Below are 24694 nucleotides of genomic sequence, written 5' to 3'. Positions count from 1 at the left end.
TTAATGATGATACCGTCATGCTCAATGGAGGCACTGTCACATTCAAGGGTGGACACCGTCACGTTTAGGGAAGGTATCGTCATGTTCATGGCCGGGCACCGTCATGTTCAAGTACCGTACCATCATGTTCAAGGGTCAGACCGCCAGCTTTTATCACACACGATGAACACCAGCAACAATAGCCTCCCTGTACACACGTTCCCCTCTATGAACAACCACCACAACATACAGTGCAGTACAGCATCCACCACACCACACCACCCCACACCACCACACACCACACCACACCACACCACACCACACCACACCACCACACACCACACCACACCACACCACCCCACACCACCACACACCACCACACACCACACCACACCACCCCACACCACACCACCCCACCACACACCACACCACACCACACCACCCCACACCACACCACACCACCCACACCACACCACACCACACACACCACACCACACCACCACACCACCACACCACACCACACCACCACACACCACACCACACCACACCACACCACCCACACCACCACACACCACACACCACACCACACCACCACACACCACACCACACCACACCACCACACACCACCACCACACCACCACACACCACCCACCACCACACACCACACACCACACCACACCACACCACCCCACCACACACCACACCACACCACACCACCCCACCACACCACACCACACCACACCACACACCACACCACCACACACCACCCCACACCACACACCACACCACCACACACCACACCACACCACCACACACCACCCCACACCACACCACCACACACCACCCCACACCACACCACCCCACACCACCACACACCACACCACCCCACACCACACCACACCACACCACACCTTCCTCATATCATTTTTAATCCCACGTTTCATGGGAGCAGCGACGCCCTGGGCCTATCATTCGCCAGGATGATGGTGGCCAGAGAAGGTAGAAGACGTTGTGAGGGAGGGAGGCATTGTGCACATGTCCCCCACCACACACCTGGAGAGTAATGATGACGAACGAGGACAGTGTCGTAACCCTGAGCCCTCCGCACACACACACACACACACACACACACACACACACACACACACACACACACACACACACACACACACAAACACACACACAAACACACACGCGAGTAAAGAACTTCCTCCCTGTAGAGTATCAAGTGGTACAAATAGATGATAATTACACACATACGAACTAACACGGATGAGAGAGGTGACCAGACTCAGGAGAGGAGATACAATCATCCTGGAAACTACACAGAACTAAACAAGCTCTTTCCGAACACAAACTAGGACGTGACAACACATACTGAATGACAGATGATAAAGCTGCTCCTTCATCACACTACCCAAACTACCGTGTGTTATTGTTCCTCATCTGCGTCCAGGAGGACTGGAAACTGCTGTGGCGTCAGTGATTGGATATACATGCCTGTACATGCCATCATGCTGAGGCAGGATGCCATCATGCTGAGGCAAGTTGCCATCATGCTGAGGTAGGTTGCCATCATGCTGAGGCAAGTTGCCATCATGCTGAGGGAGGTTGTCATCATGTTGAAGGGGCTAAAAAATCTATGAAGGTCTCTTTCGTCCCTTTTTGCCCAGAGTCTCAACCATGTGGCCAAGTAAGCTTTGCTCTCTCGCCGGCTACACATCCCTGATAGGTGGGAGACCCACCTCCTGCCTCACGCCAGCCAGAGTTCGATGGTTGCACCATCAAGATGCTTTACATACACACAATGTCTGACGATATATGTTTCTCTGGGCCTTCGGCTGTTGCCAGGCTGCTCGTGATAATGTTAGAGTCCCTCCTGTGTCCTCCACGTGTCCTCCCTATGTCTTCCTTGTGTCTTCCTTGTGTCTTCCTCGTGTCTTCCTTGTGTCTTCCTTGTGTCTTCCCTTTTATTCTGTCAACCATTCATCAAGCTTCTGCTGCTCTGAACATGACGCCCGTATCAGTCAGCCATCTCGCTGCCACAGATGCGCTTATAAGCCGTGTGAACAGAGCCAGCCAGGAGAGGAGGTGTTGCGACTCAGAGAGCAAGCAACTCGAAGTTGTTGCCAAGGTTTGGAACCATCAGTCGGGCATCACTAGTGTCAGGAGAGCCTGCTGCTCGGACACACGCCGCCTCACTCTCTTTGGGAGATTAAATTTACTCGAGCATCGTAATGGCAAACATCTCATACATTGTCTATCACAGTGTGTCTATCGCCTCTGGTCCACTGGCGACATGGTCTCGAAGACAGAGGCTGCCCGTTCATCTCTGGGCCTCAGATGGCGAATGAAGTCGGAATAAGGATCAACGAGAGTTCCATCCATTAACTCACCTGAGAATAACACAGGAACATATGCACAGTCAGACAGGACGATCCAGAACGCTGTATAGACACATTCACCACGGCGGGCAGCGATGCTGGCTGACACTGCAATTTTCTTGAGATGTTAAAAGCCATTTCGTAAGCCAACTTCAGTCTTTCATTGCACTGCAGCCGGTCTGTGGCTGGTGAGGGCCGAAGGGCATCTCTAGAACTCTTAGTTTATGGCAGCAGCCAGGCACATGGACGAGGAGACTCCGGTCATCGTGGCCATCATCAGAAGAGATGAATATTTCATTCTTTCGTTCTCTGTCATCTTCTCCAAGCCTGACGTCAGGAGACCTGTGTCACACCCGGGTGCACCCGGCGCGGCTCCCTCTGCAGTGTTGATGAGCTGCGTCTCCGGCAGGACATGCCATATCTTCCTAGTTATTCGTAAATTTGTGTCTACGTTGAAGAAGCCCCGGAGTCTTCCCCCACAGATAAACAGAGACCTTCTAGCACATTAACCTTCTGACCTGACCCTTCATACAGGCTGCGGAACTCTTCAGAAATTCAAGGTTATTTAAGTTACCTCCGAATTATCTGGTGAAGAACAGGATGAACTTTTGTCTTATGATAAAATTGCTTTTTTCATGTTGTAGAATTTATAACCTTCCTAGCCTGATCGATTATTGAGTTGTGGAGCACACAGACTGGTTGTATCATGGCACTTGTGGAGCACACAAACAGGTTGTATTATGGCACTAGTGGAGCACACAAACAGGTTGTATTATGGCACTTGTGGAGCACACAAACAGGTTGTATTATGGCACTAGTGGAGCACACAAACAGGTTGTATTATGGCACTAGTGGAGCACACAAACAGGTTGTATTATGGCACTAGTGGAGCACACAAACAGGTTGTATTATGGCACTAGTGGAGCACACAAACAGGTTGTATTATGGTACTTGTGGAGCACACAAACAGGTTGTATTATGGCACTTGTGGAGCACACAAACAGGTTGTATTATGGCACTAGTGGAGCACACAAACAGGTTGTATTATGGTACTTGTGGAGCACACAAACAGGTTGTATTATGGCACTAGTGGAGCACACAAACAGGTTGTATTATGGCACTAGTGGAGCACACAAACAGGTTGTATTATGGCACTAGTGGAGCACACAAACAGGTTGTATTATGGCACTAGTGGAGCACACAAACAGGTTGTATTATGGCACTAGTGGAGCACACAAACAGGTTGTATTATGGTACTTGTGGAGCACACAAACAGGTTGTATTATGGCACTTGTGGAGCACACAAACAGGTTGTATTATGGCACTAGTGGAGCACACAAACAGGTTGTATTATGGCACTAGTGGAGCACACAAACAGGTTGTATTATGGCACTAGTGGAGCACACAAACAGGTTGTATTATGGTACTTGTGGAGCACACAAACAGGTTGTATTATGGCACTAGTGGAGCACACAAACAGGTTGTATTATGGCACTAGTGGAGCACACAAACAGGTTGTATTATGGCACTAGTGGAGCACACAAACAGGTTGTATTATGGCACTAGTGGAGCACACAAACAGGTTGTATTATGGCACTAGTGGAGCACACAAACAGGTTGTATTATGGTACTTGTGGAGCACACAAACAGGTTGTATTATGGCACTTGTGGAGCACACAAACAGGTTGTATTATGGCACTAGTGGAGCACACAAACAGGTTGTATTATGGCACTAGTGGAGCACACAAACAGGTTGTATTATGGCACTAGTGGAGCACACAAACAGGTTGTATTATGGTACCTTTACGTCCTTTTCGGTATGACCCTTGGATATAGGTGCGTAGCCTTTGGTCTGCCCTGCAGGGTTAAACAACCGTCAAGGTCACACCGTTGAGGTCAAAGGTCATACCATCATGTTGAAGGTGTTAATGAAACAAGGAAAATAAGGAAATCTAAAGATACTAATTGGAGTGGACAAGGACACTAAATATCACCAAGCAGGACAAATTACTTGTGAACATACGAAAGATGATTAATGATCAGGTTTACTGTGAGATGTGTGTTATGATGACTGGTATGTGATGACCAGTTGTGTGTTATGATGACGGTATGTGATGACCAGTCTCGTGTTATGGTTATGTGATTGACCAGTTGTGTGTTATGATGACGGTATGTGATGACCAGTTGTGTGTTATCATGATGGTTTGTGATGACCAGTTGTGTGTTATGATGACGGTATGTGATGACCAGTTGTGTGTTATGATGACGGTATGTGATGACCAGTTGTGTGTTATGATGACGGTATGTGATGACCAGATATGTGTTATGATGACGGTATGTGATGACCAGTTGTGTGTTATGATGACGGTATGTGATGACCAGTTGTGTGTTATGATGACGGTATGTGATGACCAGTTGTGTGTTATGATGACGGTTATTGATGACCAGATATGTGTTATGATGACGGTTTGTGATGACCAGTTGTGTGTTATCATGATGGTTTGTGATGACCAGATATGTGTTATGATGACGGTTTGTGATGACCAGTTGTGTGTTATCATGATGGTTTGTGATGACCAGTTGTGTGTTATCATGATGGTTTGTGATGACCAGATATGTGTTATGATGACGGTTTGTGATGACCAGTTGTGTGCTATCATGATGGTTTGTGATGACCAGTTGTGTGTTATAGTGAAGGATATCTACGCTCGTGTTGTCCCTTGTCTTAACCTTGTACACAGGTGTCATGTATTTACTCCTGTATATGGTTACACAGACACACACATCCCAACCTAAGCCAGAAACTCATTTGTCGAACAGCAACGAGGGGAGGATGAACAGCTGGGTCGGCTGTGGGCCGACTGCTGTGCCCAGTATTCGAACACGTGCCGGCATGACCCTGGGTAGGCTCGTGCTACTTTATGCTCAATGTGTGTGTGTGTGTGTGGGTGGGTGGGTGGGTAGGTGGGCAGGTGGGGGTGTGTGTGTTAGTTTGTGAGTTTGTGCACTCGACTATATGGTCATCAAACATGTTTACCTTGCAATATTAACACACACACACACACACACACACACACATAGCCTACATAGCCTCAAGCAAGACCTTACAAAACCATTCTTCTGTGTGTAAAAACCACAAGTTTTCAGTCATGAATTATACCTCAATAACATTTCCAGAAGCAGAAGAAGAACTATTATAGAATTTACAGAGGAGTTAGGAGTCAGCCCCTGAAGTGCGACACTTCAGCACGACGGTACGACACAAGTGTCGTCTGTCGTGCTCAAGGGTCGTACTGTCGTGCTCAAGGGTCGTATCGTCGTGCTCAAGGGTCGTACTATCGTGCTCAAGGGTCGTATCGTCGTGCTCAAGGGTCGTACTATCGTGCTCAAGGTCGTATCGTCGTGCTCAAGGTCGTATCGTCGTGCTCAAGGGTCGTACTATCGTGCTCAAGGGTCGTACTATCGTGCTCAAGGGTCGTACTATCGTGCTCAAGGTCGTATCGTCGTGCTCAAGGGTCGTACTATCGTGCTCAAGGGTCGTACTATCGTGCTCAAGGGTCGTACTATCGTGCTCAAGGGTCGTACTATCGTGCTCAAGGGTCGTACTATCGTGCTCAAGGGTCGTACTATCGTGCTCAAGGGTCGTACTATCGTGCTCAAGGGTCGTACTATCGTGCTCAAGGGTCGTACTATCGTGCTCAAGGGTCGTACTATCGTGCTCAAGGGTCGTACTATCGTGCTCAAGGGTCGTACTATCGTGCTCAAGGGTCGTACTATCGTGCTCAAGGGTCGTACTATCGTGCTCAAGGGTCGTACTATCGTGCTCAAGGGTCGTACTATCGTGCTCAAGGGTCGTACTATCGTGCTCAAGGGTCGTACTATCGTGCTCAAGGGTCGTACTATCGTGCTCAAGGGTCGTACTATCGTGCTCAAGGGTCGTACTATCGTGCTCAAGGGTCGTACTATCGTGCTCAAGGGTCGTACTATCGTGCTCAAGGGTCGTACTATCGTGCTCAAGGGTCGTACTATCGTGCTCAAGGGTCGTACTATCGTGCTCAAGGGTCGTACTATCGTGCTCAAGGGTCGTACTATCGTGCTCAAGGGTCGTACTATCGTGCTCAAGGGTCGTACTATCGTGCTCAAGGGTCGTACTATCGTGCTCAAGGGTCGTACTATCGTGCTCAAGGGTCGTACTATCGTGCTCAAGGGTCGTACTATCGTGCTCAAGGGTCGTACTATCGTGCTCAAGGGTCGTACTATCGTGCTCAAGGGTCGTACTATCGTGCTCAAGGGTCGTACTATCGTGCTCAAGGGTCGTACTATCGTGCTCAAGGGTCGTACTATCGTGCTCAAGGGTCGTACTATCGTGCTCAAGGGTCGTACTATCGTGCTCAAGGGTCGTACTATCGTGCTCAAGGGTCGTACTATCGTGCTCAAGGGTCGTACTATCGTGCTCAAGGGTCGTACTATCGTGCTCAAGGGTCGTACTATCGTGCTCAAGGGTCGTACTATCGTGCTCAAGGGTCGTACTATCGTGCTCAAGGGTCGTACTATCGTGCTCAAGGGTCGTACTATCGTGCTCAAGGGTCGTACTATCGTGCTCAAGGGTCGTACTATCGTGCTCAAGGGTCGTACTATCGTGCTCAAGGGTCGTACTATCGTGCTCAAGGGTCGTACTATCGTGCTCAAGGGTCGTACTATCGTGCTCAAGGGTCGTACTATCGTGCTCAAGGGTCGTACTATCGTGCTCAAGGGTCGTACTATCGTGCTCAAGGGTCGTACTATCGTGCTCAAGGGTCGTACTATCGTGCTCAAGGGTCGTACTATCGTGCTCAAGGGTCGTACTATCGTGCTCAAGGGTCGTACTATCGTGCTCAAGGGTCGTACTATCGTGCTCAAGGGTCGTACTATCGTGCTCAAGGGTCGTACTATCGTGCTCAAGGGTCGTACTATCGTGCTCAAGGGTCGTACTATCGTGCTCAAGGGTCGTACTATCGTGCTCAAGGGTCGTACTATCGTGCTCAAGGGTCGTACTATCGTGCTCAAGGGTCGTACTATCGTGCTCAAGGGTCGTACTATCGTGCTCAAGGGTCGTACTATCGTGCTCAAGGGTCGTACTATCGTGCTCAAGGGTCGTACTATCGTGCTCAAGGGTCGTACTATCGTGCTCAAGGGTCGTACTATCGTGCTCAAGGGTCGTACTATCGTGCTCAAGGGTCGTACTATCGTGCTCAAGGGTCGTACTATCGTGCTCAAGGGTCGTACTATCGTGCTCAAGGGTCGTACTATCGTGCTCAAGGGTCGTACTATCGTGCTCAAGGGTCGTACTATCGTGCTCAAGGGTCGTACTATCGTGCTCAAGGGTCGTACTATCGTGCTCAAGGGTCGTACTATCGTGCTCAAGGGTCGTACTATCGTGCTCAAGGGTCGTACTATCGTGCTCAAGGGTCGTACTATCGTGCTCAAGGGTCGTACTATCGTGCTCAAGGGTCGTACTATCGTGCTCAAGGGTCGTACTATCGTGCTCAAGGGTCGTACTATCGTGCTCAAGGGTCGTACTATCGTGCTCAAGGGTCGTACTATCGTGCTCAAGGGTCGTACTATCGTGCTCAAGGGTCGTACTATCGTGCTCAAGGGTCGTACTATCGTGCTCAAGGGTCGTACTATCGTGCTCAAGGGTCGTACTATCGTGCTCAAGGGTCGTACTATCGTGCTCAAGGGTCGTACTATCGTGCTCAAGGGTCGTACTATCGTGCTCAAGGGTCGTACTATCGTGCTCAAGGGTCGTACTATCGTGCTCAAGGGTCGTACTATCGTGCTCAAGGGTCGTACTATCGTGCTCAAGGGTCGTACTATCGTGCTCAAGGGTCGTACTATCGTGCTCAAGGGTCGTACTATCGTGCTCAAGGGTCGTACTATCGTGCTCAAGGGTCGTACTATCGTGCTCAAGGGTCGTACTATCGTGCTCAAGGGTCGTACTATCGTGCTCAAGGGTCGTACTATCGTGCTCAAGGGTCGTACTATCGTGCTCAAGGGTCGTACTATCGTGCTCAAGGGTCGTACTATCGTGCTCAAGGGTCGTACTATCGTGCTCAAGGGTCGTACTATCGTGCTCAAGGGTCGTACTATCGTGCTCAAGGGTCGTACTATCGTGCTCAAGGGTCGTACTATCGTGCTCAAGGGTCGTACTATCGTGCTCAAGGGTCGTACTATCGTGCTCAAGGGTCGTACTATCGTGCTCAAGGGTCGTACTATCGTGCTCAAGGGTCGTACTATCGTGCTCAAGGGTCGTACTATCGTGCTCAAGGGTCGTACTATCGTGCTCAAGGGTCGTACTATCGTGCTCAAGGTCGTATCGTCGTGCTCAAGGGTCGTACTATCGTGCTCAAGGGTCGTACTATCGTGCTCAAGGTCGTATCGTCGTGCTCAAGGGTCGTACTATCGTGCTCAAGGGTCGTACTATCGTGCTCAAGGGTCGTACTATCGTGCTCAAGGGTCGTACTATCGTGCTCAAGGGTCGTACTATCGTGCTCAAGGGTCGTACTATCGTGCTCAAGGGTCGTACTATCGTGCTCAAGGGTCGTACTATCGTGCTCAAGGGTCGTACTATCGTGCTCAAGGGTCGTACTATCGTGCTCAAGGGTCGTACTATCGTGCTCAAGGGTCGTACTATCGTGCTCAAGGGTCGTACTATCGTGCTCAAGGGTCGTACTATCGTGCTCAAGGGTCGTACTATCGTGCTCAAGGGTCGTACTATCGTGCTCAAGGGTCGTACTATCGTGCTCAAGGGTCGTACTATCGTGCTCAAGGGTCGTACTATCGTGCTCAAGGGTCGTACTATCGTGCTCAAGGGTCGTACTATCGTGCTCAAGGGTCGTACTATCGTGCTCAAGGGTCGTACTATCGTGCTCAAGGGTCGTACTATCGTGCTCAAGGGTCGTACTATCGTGCTCAAGGGTCGTACTATCGTGCTCAAGGGTCGTACTATCGTGCTCAAGGGTCGTACTATCGTGCTCAAGGGTCGTACTATCGTGCTCAAGGGTCGTACTATCGTGCTCAAGGGTCGTACTATCGTGCTCAAGGGTCGTACTATCGTGCTCAAGGGTCGTACTATCGTGCTCAAGGGTCGTACTATCGTGCTCAAGGGTCGTACTATCGTGCTCAAGGGTCGTACTATCGTGCTCAAGGGTCGTGATTTTTTAATGATAGCAGCTGAGGACGTCCTTACTGCGCGAACCTCAAAAAATAGTTGTCGTGGGTAAAGCTTGACCGTCTTAGTGAAGGATCCATCATGATCAGCGTCGAGCGTGGACACAAATACAACTGTACACAACGATGACGTGGTTATGTGAACACATACTGGAAACGTTCACATGAACCTCTCTCTCTCTCTCTCTCTCTCTCTTTCCTCGTTTATCTACCAAAGTAGTATTATCGGCGCCTAAATTTGCGTCGCTCTGGCAGGTCTCCTCCTCCCCTGCCGAGCTAAATCATTTGTGAGTGGAGCTCCTGGCCCAGCCCGTGTAAATATTTCATCGTCCGCTGAGAACAGGCATTGCCACTCTACCACTTTAGCCTCAATTCCCTCCTCAAATTTCCTTCTAATCGTCCCTCCACATCCCTCCGCTTATCTTGCCGTAGCCCCTTCCACCAGATATATTATCCCTTTATCAAGACTCATTAGTGTCAAGTGTCTGTCCCCCAGGTCCCCCCAGATACACACTTCCCATCCAATCCTTGTTCGTACTTCCCTCATAAACTATCCTGGCCAAGACCCCACCTCACACTTTTCAGTACAGTACCTCAAACTGTTGCCATTCCTCCCTCTCGTTAGACCTTCCAGATGTACCTCATACCTTTGACTCTCTGTACACACTTCTCCGATGCTCTCGACTCACACCTCCATCCCCTGTCACCCTCCAGACACACCTGCATCCCCTCTGACCCCTCCTGATGTACTTGTGATCCCAAGAGCCACTCCTGTGACCCGTAAGATCCATTTCTCTCCCTGGATTCTCCAAGCAAAACCTTCCCACGACACGCTACTTACACTCACGTCAAGATCCTCCAGAGAGACCTCACCGCCCATGGCCCTCCAGGCACGTACCCGTTCCCTAGCCTGACTCCCTCCCAACAGCCCCGGACGCCTTTCCCTCCCTAAAGTCCCCACAAGACACCCGGGATCATCCAGTGTCAGCAACTTCTCAGTTTTTACTTATGATATGAGCAGCGTTGAGCCGGGGACTATGTCATCTGCCAAGGATACTTCCAAGTGTCGCCTTCACTTGTGTCCGGTCCTGAGAAGGGCAAAGATTTCTTTCTACCCCTGCTCACTCCCTGGGTGGAGGAGCTTGTCAGGAAGTAGGCCGGCTAAGGCTGTGTATAACATCTCCCTTTCCAACCGTGAGAAGTTTTCTTGAAGGCAACGGTAGATCACAGTGGCCGGACATGATGCGGTCTGCAGCACATGCTTACCTTCCCAGTGACTGTTTACTCAACACTTGTCATCCTGAGCCATCAAACCTGGTGACTCAAGCCTCCACATCCCCAGCCCTGTATGGCCGGCTGTCCCCAGTTCACCCCAGGTCCCCGGACGTACCAGGACGAGCATGAAATGTATCGTTTCGCCGAAGAGCTAGACCAAAGAGGAGCGAGATCTAGTTCACGAGAACCATATCTGTTCTCAAAGAAATCATGTGATTCAGAAGAACGTGGAAATCTTGTTCAGAACAGAGAGGACACTTGGTTGTAAACAACTGAATGATCTGTTTCAGAAGGAGAAGGAGACTCAGTGTAGCAGGAAGAAGACATTTACGTCTAGAACAGCAACGTCGAGATCATGATAGAGAGACAGAGTTCAGAGCGAAGAAACTACTTCAGAAGAATGACATCTCGTTCAAGAGAACAATGAAATATATTTCAAAGAAACAAACACCCAACTCTGTCCTCGAGCAACGTTACGTTCTCGTACAAATACAAACTCAATATATTTCCTCCGCCATTTCTTCGAGACCACAAATGTTGCCGTAGTATAACAAACAACATTACTTTTAGAACGTAGCGTATGAAGAATATTCATGTGATACATATTCCACTGTAATTCTTCTCCCAGCTCCCCCTGCGGTGACACATGAATAGTTCTACCACAGAATCTGGACAATCGTACGTATGGCAGGTCGTCAGAGGTACGTAACGAAGCAGTAAGACCCACACACCAGACCTTGTGAAATATTAATCACTTTCCTCGTGCATCTCTCATAGGACTGTGCTGAGGGACGGGAGATGGGGAGAAAATATTATAACCCAAGTAATGGAATGACATTTTTCTTTCAGTAACTTTCTCTAACACTTCGACCTCCACTGGCCAGGTTGGCTGGCTGGCTGAATTGTGTTGGCTGCAGGATTTGACTCACAGAGTTCTACTAAGAAGAGTGGAATATATACCAGGTGGGAAGAATTTATCACTGATATTATTATCATTATTAGTTTCATTACTACATTTCTGTTTCTATCGTTATCGATTGTTATCACATTGGTTCGTGTTATCCTTATCATCATATCTATCATGATCACTCTGGCTTGTCATGATTAAGTCCAGGTTTAAACCCGGGTGCAGCCTCTTCTGTGTGTGTGTGACGCATCCGAACCTGCATGCGAGAGACATTGAATCAGATGATGTGAAGAATCATATCTAGATAGATAGATAGATAGATAGATGGATAGATGGATAGATGGATGAATGGATAGATAAATGGATAGATATATAAATAGATAGATAGATAGATAGATAGATAGATAGATTGATAGATATAGATATATATAGATATAAAACGGATATGCAGTTGTTGTGAATGATATCACTTCCTGCAGACATATTTGTCGTTTTTGTATTTGCAGATGATCCTGTATTTTGGAATGATTAAGGTAGTACGTCATATTAGAGTATATAATCAAAGCTAATGTATATTCTATGCATATTGTTTATATCGTACAGTGAGTCAGGGGAAATATACATATTGTGACTATCGTACAGTGCGTCAGGGAAGTATACATATTGTGACTATCGTACAGTGAGTCAGGGAAGTATACATATTCAGTGTTCTGAACTTCAGACTGAAAGCTTTGACTTGACAGAAGCAGACACGACAGCCTGCAATGAACTGAAAAGTTGAATATATGGTAATATATGGTAATATATGGTAATATATGTAATATATGGTAATATATGTAATATATGTAATATATGGTAATATATGGTAATATATGGTAATATATGTAATATATGGTAATATATGGTAATATATGGTAATATATGTAATATATGGTAATATATGGTAATATATGGTAATATATGGTAATATATGGTAATATATGTAATATATGGTAATATATGTAATATATGGTAATATATGTAATATATGGTAATATATGGTAATATATGTAATATATGGTAATATATGGTAATATATGGTAATATATGGTAATATATGTATGGCAAAAGATGAAAGAAGTGAAATAAAACAAAGTGAGACCAAAAAACAACACTAATTAGATGCAACAGAGTTATTAACTCTACAAGAAAAATTGTCGAAATTATGTCAAGAGGACAACAACAGAGGAAAACATTACACGTTTTAACCAACAAGATCAGGAAGGTAAACATTGAGCCACACCTGCAGACGACCGGGAACACTTACGGACGAACACAGGGCCGTGCAGTGTACGTGGCAGCTGATGATAACACTGTTGTGAAACTAGAAAATAAATTGTGAGCCACACACTTGACCCAGACACAATGTGGCTGTACATACGTAGGTACTCTCTCTCTCTCTCTCTCTCTCTCTCTCTCTCTCTCTCTCTCTCTCTCTCTCTCTCTCTCTCTCTCTCTCTCTCTCTCTCTCTCTCTCTCTCTCTCTCTCTCTCTCTCTCTCTCTCTCTCTCTCTCTCCGATAACCAATACACAATTCCAGTACGCATGGAAACAGAAAACATAATCACAATCTTTCATGAGGAACATTACCATAATGATGGAGGACCACAGTGTGTTCCACCCTGCCAGACCACATTCTCTGGGCCATGGAAAGTGTGGGGTCCACACCCTGGACCATGTTGACTGTGGGGTCCATACCCTGGGCCATGAAGAGTATGGGGCCCACACTCTGGGCCATGGAGAGTGTGGGGGCCCACGCCCTGGGCCATGGAGAGTGTGTAGTCCGCACCCTGGGCCATGGAAAGTATAGACTCTATCCCCTCAGCCAGGGAGAGTAAAGAGTCCCCATCCTTAGAGACGGCAGAAGGGAGTTCAACACTGTAGTAAGAGAGGCTGAGAGTCTTGAGCCTGGGAGGAGAGGATGAAGGGCGTCTGTCCCGCAGCGGGAGTCACCTGCCACAAGAAGGTTCTCCTCCGTCAGGAGAGTGTGCGAGCATTACCACCTGCTGATCACGACCGATACTGCCTGTGTCTGTCTGTTTATCATGTGTGTGTTTGTCGTTATGTTTGTCTGTTTGTGTATCTGCTCAGAAGTCTTCCTCGCCTCCCAGCTGCGAGAGAAGCTCCATATGACGACATTTTGCCACCAGACAGGACTAAGACGTAGCGCTTACCGCAGGAGAATCTAGAGTTGAGGATAATGAGTCGTCTTACTTCCGTGTTGTCAAGATTTTGTGTGTGTGAGAAAAAGTCACTCTGACATGAGCCGGGAACAGATGATCATGTCCCGGGCCTTGTAACCCAGACCCGGGTTATCATCACTCAAGCATAAGTCTTGTTGTACGTTCATGTTGGTAGATACTCTCTCTCTCTCTCTCTCTCTCTCTCTCTCTCTCTCTCTCTCTCTCTCTCTCTCTCTCTCTCTCTCTCTCTCTCTCTCTCTCTCTCTCTCTCACGTCACAGTAACGTCAGAAGAGAGAGAGAGAGAGAGAGAGAGAGAGAGAGAGAGAGAGAGAGAGAGAGAGAGAGAGAGAGAGAGAGAGTTCTCTGGCTTTGCCTCTGTGCCACATTCCTCACATCATCATCTGAGGCGCAGGCTTGTCTCTCCCCCGCCACTAGACCTGGTCACCTCTGCTTCCACACGACTTGTCACCTCAACAACAAACTTCAGCTGGTGACCAGAGAGGAAAGCTGTCTTATTATTATCTTTTATAAGATGGTGACGCACCACCTGCAGGGAGATGTCATGATGTTTCTCAGTTGGTAGTGATCTGTCTGTTTCTCTCTCTATGTCTCATGTCTTATATTCACAACATCTATTTAACTGTAGTAAGGCTGAATGCAAGTCACCTTCCTCACTTGATCGTGTGTACGTCAGTAACTATCAACACTTAGTGAATACCAAGTGTTAGGGTCCCTCACCCCACAACCTAGATGCTGGGCCCAGGGCGGGAGTGATCATACCTTACGAGGAGAGAGAGAGGTTCTACAGTGGTCAGTCTCCCCCTTCTGAACATGTTCTACAGTGGTCAGTCTCCCCCTTCTGAACATGTTCTACAGTGGTCAGTCTCCCCCCTTCTGAACATGTTCTACAGTAGTCAGTCTCCACAGTTCCTGTGATCATCAAACGTTTCAAACGTCTGTTTATTCCAGTCATCCACCGTTCGTAGACGTCACACATGTTTACATCTTGTGTGACAACCTCGAGGCTTGATGACGTCATGTTAACTCGTGCACTTCCTCATGTCTGCCTCCGTCAAAGACCTCCTCACTGATGACGTCATGAAACTAGTATATAAAAGGCTGCAATCACGTCTCTTGTTACTCTTCTCTCTTCCATAGTAGCCAAATTCATGTGCTTATGTAGCTGCTTAAATCTAACTAACTGGGTGTAGTTTGCGTGGGGGAGGGGGGGGGGGGAGTTTTGTACTCTTGGGGCCCCATCTATTGAACGCAGTGCTTGTATGTGTGTGTGTGTGTGTGTGTGTGTGTGTGTGTGTGTGTGTGTGTGTGTGTGTGTGTGTGTGTGTGTGCTAGTAATTCCTATAGCAGTATTGCCAACCCATCATATATCTCACGTGTGTATGGTAACATTTCCATCTTTCTGTTTGATTGTTATTTTTTATAAAGCATTATATAAAGATCTCTAGTAACTAGGTAGACTTATCTTAGTAAATAGTGAAGACATTAGAGATCACAGTACAGGAGATGATTAACCTCGGCAGGTGGGGGACATCACTGTCATGTTCTGCTGTCAGGTGGAGGTGGTGCCGCCCCCCTCCCCCCCAGGCTGTGCTGGTCATGCTGGCTGGGGTCTGACCTCCTCCCCAGCCCGGCACCCTTCCCAGGTACAGGAGGGGAGGGAGGAAAGGAATGGTGATAGAGGGAGGGAAGGAGGAGGGAAGGAAGGAGTGGAAGAAGAAAGTCAAGAAGGAAGGAATGGATGGAGGAGGAGGAAAATATGGAAGATGATGAGGTGGGAAGGAGATAGAAGATGAAAAGTGGTGAAGCAGAAGGAAGAAGAAGAAGAAGAAGAAGAAGAAGAAGAAGAAGAAGAAGAAGAAGAAAGGAAGAAGAAAAGAAAAAGAAGAAAGAATAACAGTAAGAAGAACACTGTCGATCAGAAGAACATAACATAAGGAAGACTAAAGATGAACATCAGGAAGAACAAAGGCATCCAAGTGATTCCTCAACACTCATGTAATGAACGAAGCTGGACTGAAGAACTGATGGTTCTGTTACCATCTGACCACAACTGCTACCACCACGTCCCCAATATACCACACTAGACCTTCCACTAGTATAACCAGGTCGCCCCCAACATACCACACTAGACCTTCCACTAGTATAACCAGGTCGTCCCCAACATACCACACTAGACCTTCCACTAGTATAACCAGGTCGCCCCCAACATACCACACTAGACCTTCCACTAGTATAACCAGGTCGTCCCCAACATACCACACTAGACCTTCCACTAGTATAACCAGGTCGTCCCCAGTATAACATGTTATCATTAGCTGGTACAGTGTTACCTGGTCTCACATAACAATATTAACTGACCTAAGTGTGATGTAAGGCCGCGCATCACAGCTGTATCTGGTGTGACAGTGACCCTCACAGCCACTATGTAGCCTCACCGTCTGCAGGAAAGTAACCGACTACCCCAGTAACCGACTACCACAGTAACCGACTACCCCATTAACCGACTACCACAGTAACCGACTACCTCAGTAACCGACTACCTCAGTAACCGACTACCACAGTAACCGACTACCTCAGTAACCGACTGCCCCACTGTCCGACTACCCCACTATCCGACTACCTCAGTATCCGACTACCTTAGTATCCGACTAACCCACTATCCGACTACCCCAGTATCCGACTACCCCAGTATCCGGCCTTCGTGGCATCGTTGCTCCCCCCCCCCATCCCCCCTCGCCGGACCTTTTATGAATTAATGATCTTAGTCTTGACCGGTCAAGGTAACAGGATCACAATTTGTGGACGATGAGATGAGTTAGTTACCCATCTTCTGTATCCACCTCACTCACGGAGAAACCCTGAAGGAAACCAAAATAAAAACAATGAGAAAATATACCTGTAAAGGAAAGTTTGTAAGGATCATTATCATTCAGAATCCTATGACAAAACGATCTTTATTCAGAAAGTCATAAGTAAGTTGATTGATACGACTGATGAATTAGATGATATGTTTGATGAGTTGAATTTCATCCTATGATTACTTCTGTCAGCGAAGAATTTAACGAGGAATTATTCTGAGTTTTTTTCTTTTTACTCTCTTGAGAGATTTCGATGACCTCTGATCTAATCCTTGAAGGTCAGGTCAAAGGTCACGCATTCATATCCAAGGAGGTACCGTCCACATTCAAGGGTTGTCCTTCGTGCTCAGGAGTCGTACCGTCGTGCTCAAGGGTCGTACCGTCGTGCTCAAGGGTCGTACCGTCGTGCTCAAGAGTCGTACCGTTGTGCTCAATGGTCGTACCGCCGTGCTCAAGGGTCGTACCGTCGTGCTCAAGGATCGTACCGTCGTGCTCAATGGTCGTACCGCCGTGCTCAAGAGACGTACCGTCGTGCTCAGTGGTCGTACCGTCGTGCTCAATGGTCGTACCGTCGTGCTCAAGGGTCGTACCGTCGTGCTCAAGGGTCGTACCGTCGTGCTCAAGGGTCGTACCGTCGTGCTCAAGAGGTTAGAACCAACGGGCAGACACAATAAAGAACTGAAATTTGCAAAGTAAAGAACCTCACGTCAGACGCCAGGGGAAGAATGATACAAGAAGAGATCCAGTGAGAGACGGGCGCGTCCGCGAGAGATACAAGGGAGGCACTTGAGCCAGCCAGAGAGAGATGCTAGGACAGTCGTGAGACATAAGAACCAGCCAGTGAGAGATGCTAGGACCGTCGTGAGACACAAGAACCAGCCAGAGATGCTAGGACGTCGTGAGACATAAGAACCAGCCAGTGAGAGATGGTAAGACGTCGTGAGACATAAGAACCAGCCGGTGAGAGATGCTAGGACGTCGTGAGACACAAGATCCAGCCAGTGAGAGATCCTAGGACCGTCGTGAGACATAAGAACCAGCCAGTGAGAGATCCTAGGACGTCGTGAAACACGAGATCCAGCCAGTGAGAGATCCTAGGACGTCGTGAGATATAAGAACCAGCCAGTGAGAGATGCTAGGACGTTGTGAGACTCAAGATCCAGCCAGTGAGAGACCTTAGGACGTCGTGAAACACAAGAGCCAGCCAGTGAGAGATGCTAGGACGTCGTGAGACACAAGAGCCAGCCAGTGAGAGATGCTAGGGCGTCGTGAGACACAAGAGCCAGCCAGTGAGAGCAAATCAAGGAGACCTGAAGCAGGGAGGTGTAATTAGTCCATCTTGTTCCGGAGAAAATGTCAGTAATTCCTTTCATAAGACGAGACCTTGTGATATACCCTCCCTCCCTCCTCTCACTCCGTCCCTCCCTCCCTCGATCTCTCCCTCCGTCCCTCCCTCTCTCCTTCTCTCCCTCCCTCCTTCACTCCTTTACTCCCTCCCTCCCCCCAGATGATGGACATCAAGTGTTCCGTTGACCCATAACTTGTCATCTCTAGTTCTGTTGTTCCTCTTGACTTCCCTTGAAGATACTATTGTGACACACCTCGTGATGTAGTGGTGTCATGTGTACCATGATGTGTCATGTGCACTGTGTGTACCATGATGTGTCATGTGTACTGTGTGTACCATGTGTGCAGCCTGTCATGTGAGGCAGATGTCGTGCTGTGTGTGAGTCTGCATGATGCATGTCGTGAGTCATGAGTCATATACCTCATGACGTGCGTGTCATCTCCAGTATGTACTGTCTGTCTCCATCAACTCATAAGCTTCGCCTCTCGTTATCTCACCCTCTTAAGACTCAGGACAAAGGTCAAACCATCGTACCCAAAGGTCGTCCAGTCTTGACCGAGGGTCGTGCTCAAGGGTCGTATCGTCGTGTTCATGGGATTTATCAATATCTGCAACAAAGATGTAATGTATCACATAAGCGTAAGTGAGACGTAAGGCGTGAGGCATCAGGTGCCAGGCATGAGGTGTGAGGTATGAGGCGTGAGGGGTGAAGCCAAAACGTGTGTTGTGGGTGGTTCGCCTGCGCTTCAAATGTTCCGAGTCGCCTTTCGAATCACAGTTCCGCCATCGTCAGACCTCCAGGTGTATTTCCCTCTCACGGCTCAAGGCAGGGGTGGAGGGAGAGCCAGCTCATCCCGAGGACTGGCACAAGAAACTGCGTGATTATGAGCCATGAGTCAGAATGGGGAAAGGATGATAATCCGGTTTTTGCTAAAGGCATGATCCCGTGCCGTTCCCGTGCAAGTCGCTGGACAGGCGGATGGGTGGCAGATGATAAAGTAAGGCTAATAATAGCGTCGGCATAGCCTTATTTCATGCTTACCTTCACCACCTGACTTGCCGACCTTGAATTATGATAATTGTGTGTAAAGGGTTCCTATTGCTGGGCCGGAATAGGGGGCTAATGTGAGGAAACAAGTTGATGCATTTTCCTGGCTCCGTATATCGTTGTCGACGGACGCCGTTCTTTTGGGGTATTCGTAATTAGCTGCTATTCTTACTCCTTTGAAATCCAGACTTTATTGCCAGCGAGATGTCGAGTTTCGTCTGATGGAGCGCACTGCTAAATTAGTCTATCTGTACGCTAGAGTTAGGGAGGAAATATCTGAGGGGAATGAAAATAGCTTGGATAAGAAAGTAGAGGAACATTAATCATCGTGGGTGATTGAATGCTGTGAATCGTGTGCAGGGTAGGCTTGGATCCTTGCTGGAAAATGTGAATGAGACTGGATCCTTCCCTGCTTTTGAGGTATAAGTCGAATACATTAGATTACGTGACATAAATGTTAGAGAAAAGAATAGGAATTTATATTTCAAAGAAAAATCAATAACGAACATCATATATTACGTTAAACATAAGTTATGATCCATAATGCCATCTGAGATATGAATGGATTCTTCACCTTATCATGGATCAAATCCAACCCTTCCTGAGATACATGATTGGGCCAGATACTCTCCTTAGATGATATCATTCGGCCCCTTAATCCTGTTCCTATCATGCCTCTGTATCTCACTCCAGTCGGCTTCATCTATTAAATGTACGAGTAAACATTTGATTAAGTTCGACCTCATGGCAGGCAGCACGACCCCAGGAGCAAGGTTCCCATGTCACCCAGAGCCATCCCGTCTCGACCCTCCCGCTCCACACCCCGGGCGGTAACAGATGGCCAAGAATAACATCATCTTCGTAGACGACGCAATCTTTTTGCAGGACAGGGACATAGAGTTGGAAGTCCTAGATAAGAGGTATCGTCTATCACACTTGTTTGCCTCCGAGTCATGAGGTACCTGCAGTGGCCAAGATGATGCTGTAGTTAATCCATGACCTTGATTAAGTGACCCATCCAGTGGAAGGTCAACTGCCCAGCCACCGCCTCTGCTCCATCTGTGAGATCGACCCTCCCTCCTGCAGTCACGTCTCTCTGTATAAGTTACTGCCTTCCGTGGCCGTCGGCTGCTGGGTGTTAAGTCAGTAATGTACACGTCAAACATACAACAATGTAGCTTGTTGGGTTCGCAAAGACCACTGCGGAAGGTATACTCCATGTTGATCCAACAATAGTAATGACGGGGCCTTTATAGATGGGAGTACCTATCACTACAGCTGGAAACCACGCCGTAGCTGAGTGTATGTACACACACACACACACACACACACACACACACACACACACACACACACACACACACACACTAACACACACACACACACACACACACACACACACACACACACACACTAACACACACACACACAGGACTGATGCATAACTAACGTTTACTAGTTTTGGGGGAAGTTTTCAGCGTTTCTCACAACACGTTTTTCTTCATACGATGAAATGTGAAGTAGATTTCCTTTATTCATCTTCACTTTATTCTTGACTTGAATATGAGCCGTTCCGAGCACACAGTCGCTGCTCATCTTCACTGAAATCACACAATAGTGATACAACACAAATGAAGGTACGAAGAACTGGACATGAATAGTTCACATCATTCACTATCAGAGTTGTAGGTTGCGGGAACGAAGATTATAACAAGGCGTGGAGGCCACGTTCCCTTGGCTATGCTGGCGTTTGTGCGTGGTCGTGTGGGCGGCTGTGGTCAGGCTTGGTGGGTCTCTGGACCTGGCAGGAAGTTACATGAAGATAGGAGGTCAGGTCATCTGTGGTCATCTGTAAGTTGAGGATTTATGATGGAATTACGGGTCTATTGTGAGCATGGCTTCAGTTGTATCTTACCTGTCTTACAGGGTCGACGCAGCATATCAATACTTAGTGTATCCACACAAAATGACCACTCAGAAGAGTACAGTGTTCTGCCTCGGTAGATCCATCGTAAGATCCTGTGTCACACATAACACTAAAACCTTAGGTAAATCATAGCTAACATTACGGTAGCAGGGTCGAGCAGAACGTTATAACATTGTTTCTTGATGAGAACTGAGTTGTTCTACATGTTCTGAAGACTACCAACGTATTGGAACACGACCAGTCGGCACAACGGCAGGAAAGATCGTCCAGATAAGATGGGGTCAGTTGGCACCCCGCCTGGGTCATGGTTGGATCAGAGTTTACACTAGATGTGTCTTCGTCTGTTCGTCTTCGTGGATGAGCCATTACGCTCCTGAAATATACCCATAAAAAACTATATGATTACCCGAGGAGGAGGAGCGATTTTCTCAATTTATGGTTTGTTGTAAATTACCTCGTTCCATTTTCTATATTTGGATTAGCTCATTAGGCGTCAGTTAATAAGTTTCCATTATAGTCGTGCGATGATTCCCGGGGTATCCCACCCCTTGATGGAGTCCCCAGGGGGTACCTCACCCATCAAGGAGTTCTCATGGGGCAACGCACCCACCCTTCAGGGGGTAAATCACACACCAAGGAGTTCTCAGGGAGTACCTCACCCCTTGATGGGTCTCCAAGGGGTACCTCACTCCCCTGATACATCCTGAGATGGACCACACGTCCCACTAGGTTGCCAGGGGGCAGCTCAATCATCAGGAGGTAAATACCGGTGCTTCTCTCCTCCATCTTCTTCCTGCTCGCCTCGCTACCCTACCCACTCATCACAACCATTTAATTGACGCCTCTTTAACCCCCTGATCATCCTTACCCCTGCACCCCCTCACCATTACCCCTGCACCCCCTCACCACTACCCCTGCATCCCACCCTCACCACTACCCCTGCACCACCCTTTGCTGCTGCACTTGCCACTTGCTCTTACCCTTACCTCGCACACCTTTGCCTTAACACCTTAGCCATACCTCCTTCCCCTCTCCCACACCATCCTCACTACACTCACCCCATTTCAACCACGTCTAACCTCCTCCCCAGCCTCTCAATCTAGGGCCATACATCCTCTCCATTACCCACCTCCTATCAACCTCCAGCATCAAACACTGTCCTCTTAATCCCAAGTCAAAACAACCCACGAGAACGACTGCACGACCCTTGGGAACGATAGCTTAACCTTCGACCTGATAGCTAAAGGTCAGGTCAAAGGCCACGTTATCACATCCAGCGGTCGTGCCGTCATGCTCAAAGGCTCTAACGACGTACTCAAAGACCGTACCGTCATACTCAAGGGTAGCAGTGCCGTCCTGCTCAAGGGTTTAAAGAATGGCTTCAATTCGTATATCAAGAACAATCAGGTCCATCCAAGGGCAACCTGAACAGGTTCATCTCTCCACTTTGTTGTCTCGAACCCTCAGCATCAACCCTCACAATGGTCTCCAAGACCCACAGCTTCACCCCTTCCCTTCCCCAGCGAGGCGGTGGTGTATGGCTGGTCACTGTAGTGTTTAGGAAAATGTTCAGTTAACAGCAGTTTTGTCGTTATAACAATATTACTACAACTGCATGTGTTGTAGCGGCAGAAGAGTTCAGTTGTATACACATGCGACATACAACTACTAGGAATATCAAACACAATGGTACGACCCTTGATTACAATGGTACGACCCTTGATTACAGTGGTACAGTCCTTGATTACAATGGTACGACCCTTGATTACAATGGTACAACCCTTGATTATAATGGTACGATCCTTGATTACAATGGTACGACCCTTGATTACAATGGTACAACCCTTGATTACAATGGTACGATCCTTGATTACAATGGTATAACCCTTGGGCATAACGGACAAGCCTTTCGCCTCTCCCTGAAGGCTGGGTCATCACACCCCAAGGGTCGTACCGCCGTGCTCTGGGGTCAGGATACTTGCTGGACAACATTCTGGTAGTGGGAGTCCCAGAGACCTGACTATGTATGTACAGGAGGGAGAAGCTTGATGTACCTTGATCATTGTCCTTACTACAATCATGGATTTCAGGTTCCTCTCTTGTTGTATGCTCGGAGAACCCGGCCACTTGACCCTTCATGTGACGATTAAGGTGAGCTCAAAGGCCAGGCCAGCATGATAAAAGCAGGACCTTGGTGATCAAGAGCCATACAGTCGTACTTAAGTGTCGAACTTTCGTGCCCTAGGGCCATACCATCGTGCTCAAGGGTCGCAGCGTGGTGCTCAAGGGCCAACCATCGTGTTCAAGTGGTTAAGTGTATCCCACTTTACTTCTTTACGCAATAATTTCCTGTGTAGAGAACGGAAGGCGGGTCGTGCAATAATCCCCACACAAGGGAGGCCGCAGAGAGCAGGGTTGTCATGAGCGAACTTCGTCAACAAGATTAGATGGCACAAGCCTCCTCATGCACACGGCGTCAAGTGGCTGCTGTCACGCAAGTGCTGTCATGCAAATGGTCTTTCGCAGGTAGTGGCATGCAAGTGTTATTCCCAGGATGATATCAGGCATTTGATGTGACGCGAGTGCCACAGAAGGTGATGACACGCAGCGTAACACAGCGTTGCTGAGCTTGTGTTCAGCGATGCCTGGCAGATGCTGACGCCCAGCTGGCTCTGTTGTGGTCGGTGTGGTGTGCAGGTGGCTCCGGCAGCTGGTTAGCTGGCTGGTGGGTCAGGGTATCCTCTAGTGTGTCACCACTTGTTTTTACCCCAGCAGCCGACGTCCGCCTCGCCTCCCTCCACATTAGTCTACATTGCAGTTGACGTTGCAACAACAGTTGGCGTGGCAACAGCTGGTGTTATAGCAGCCGCAGATGGTGTAACAGATGGTAGAGACTCCCACTCTGAGGAATCAAGTGAAGTGTCCAAGAAACCAAAGTGATCCCTCATCACTGAGATGTATTGTGACACAGATGTACACACAGAGAGCTGCTCATATGAGCCAAGTGTCATTTATTATGAGCATTTTCTGAGCCTCTTATTAAAGACTTCCCTGTGGGTGGTGAATTTCAGTGACTGCCTCACCACATGGGTTATGGCTCTGTGACCAGCATATGTGATCCTCGGCCTTACGATCAATTTTGGCTGACATGCAGACGAGGAACCACTATATTGTCGTCCAGTTTAGTCTCGTGATATTTCAAACCTTTTTATCTTTTTGTGTAATTTTGTTATAAGATGCGATAGTGAATGTTTTCTACCCAAAATCGTACACCAAAGAGAAGCAGAAATGTTCGTTGTGTTGTGCCCTCACTGTGTCAGTTACATATAATCTGGTTTGAACATTACATTATAGTCATCCGTAACACAATAAGATTGTCTGAAACATTTTCAGACACACGTTTATTGCTAGACAGCAAACCTAGATTTTTACCATGATGTTGGACACATGTTATAACGAAATGCTGTCTACAGAAGTGGAAAACACGCAAACACACACACACACACACACACACA

The sequence above is a fragment of the Panulirus ornatus genome, chromosome 8 (genome assembly GCF_036320965.1).
Source record: "Panulirus ornatus isolate Po-2019 chromosome 8, ASM3632096v1, whole genome shotgun sequence".
Classification (NCBI taxonomy): Eukaryota; Metazoa; Arthropoda; class Malacostraca; order Decapoda; family Palinuridae; genus Panulirus; species Panulirus ornatus.
This window is presented reverse-complemented; position numbering follows the sequence as displayed.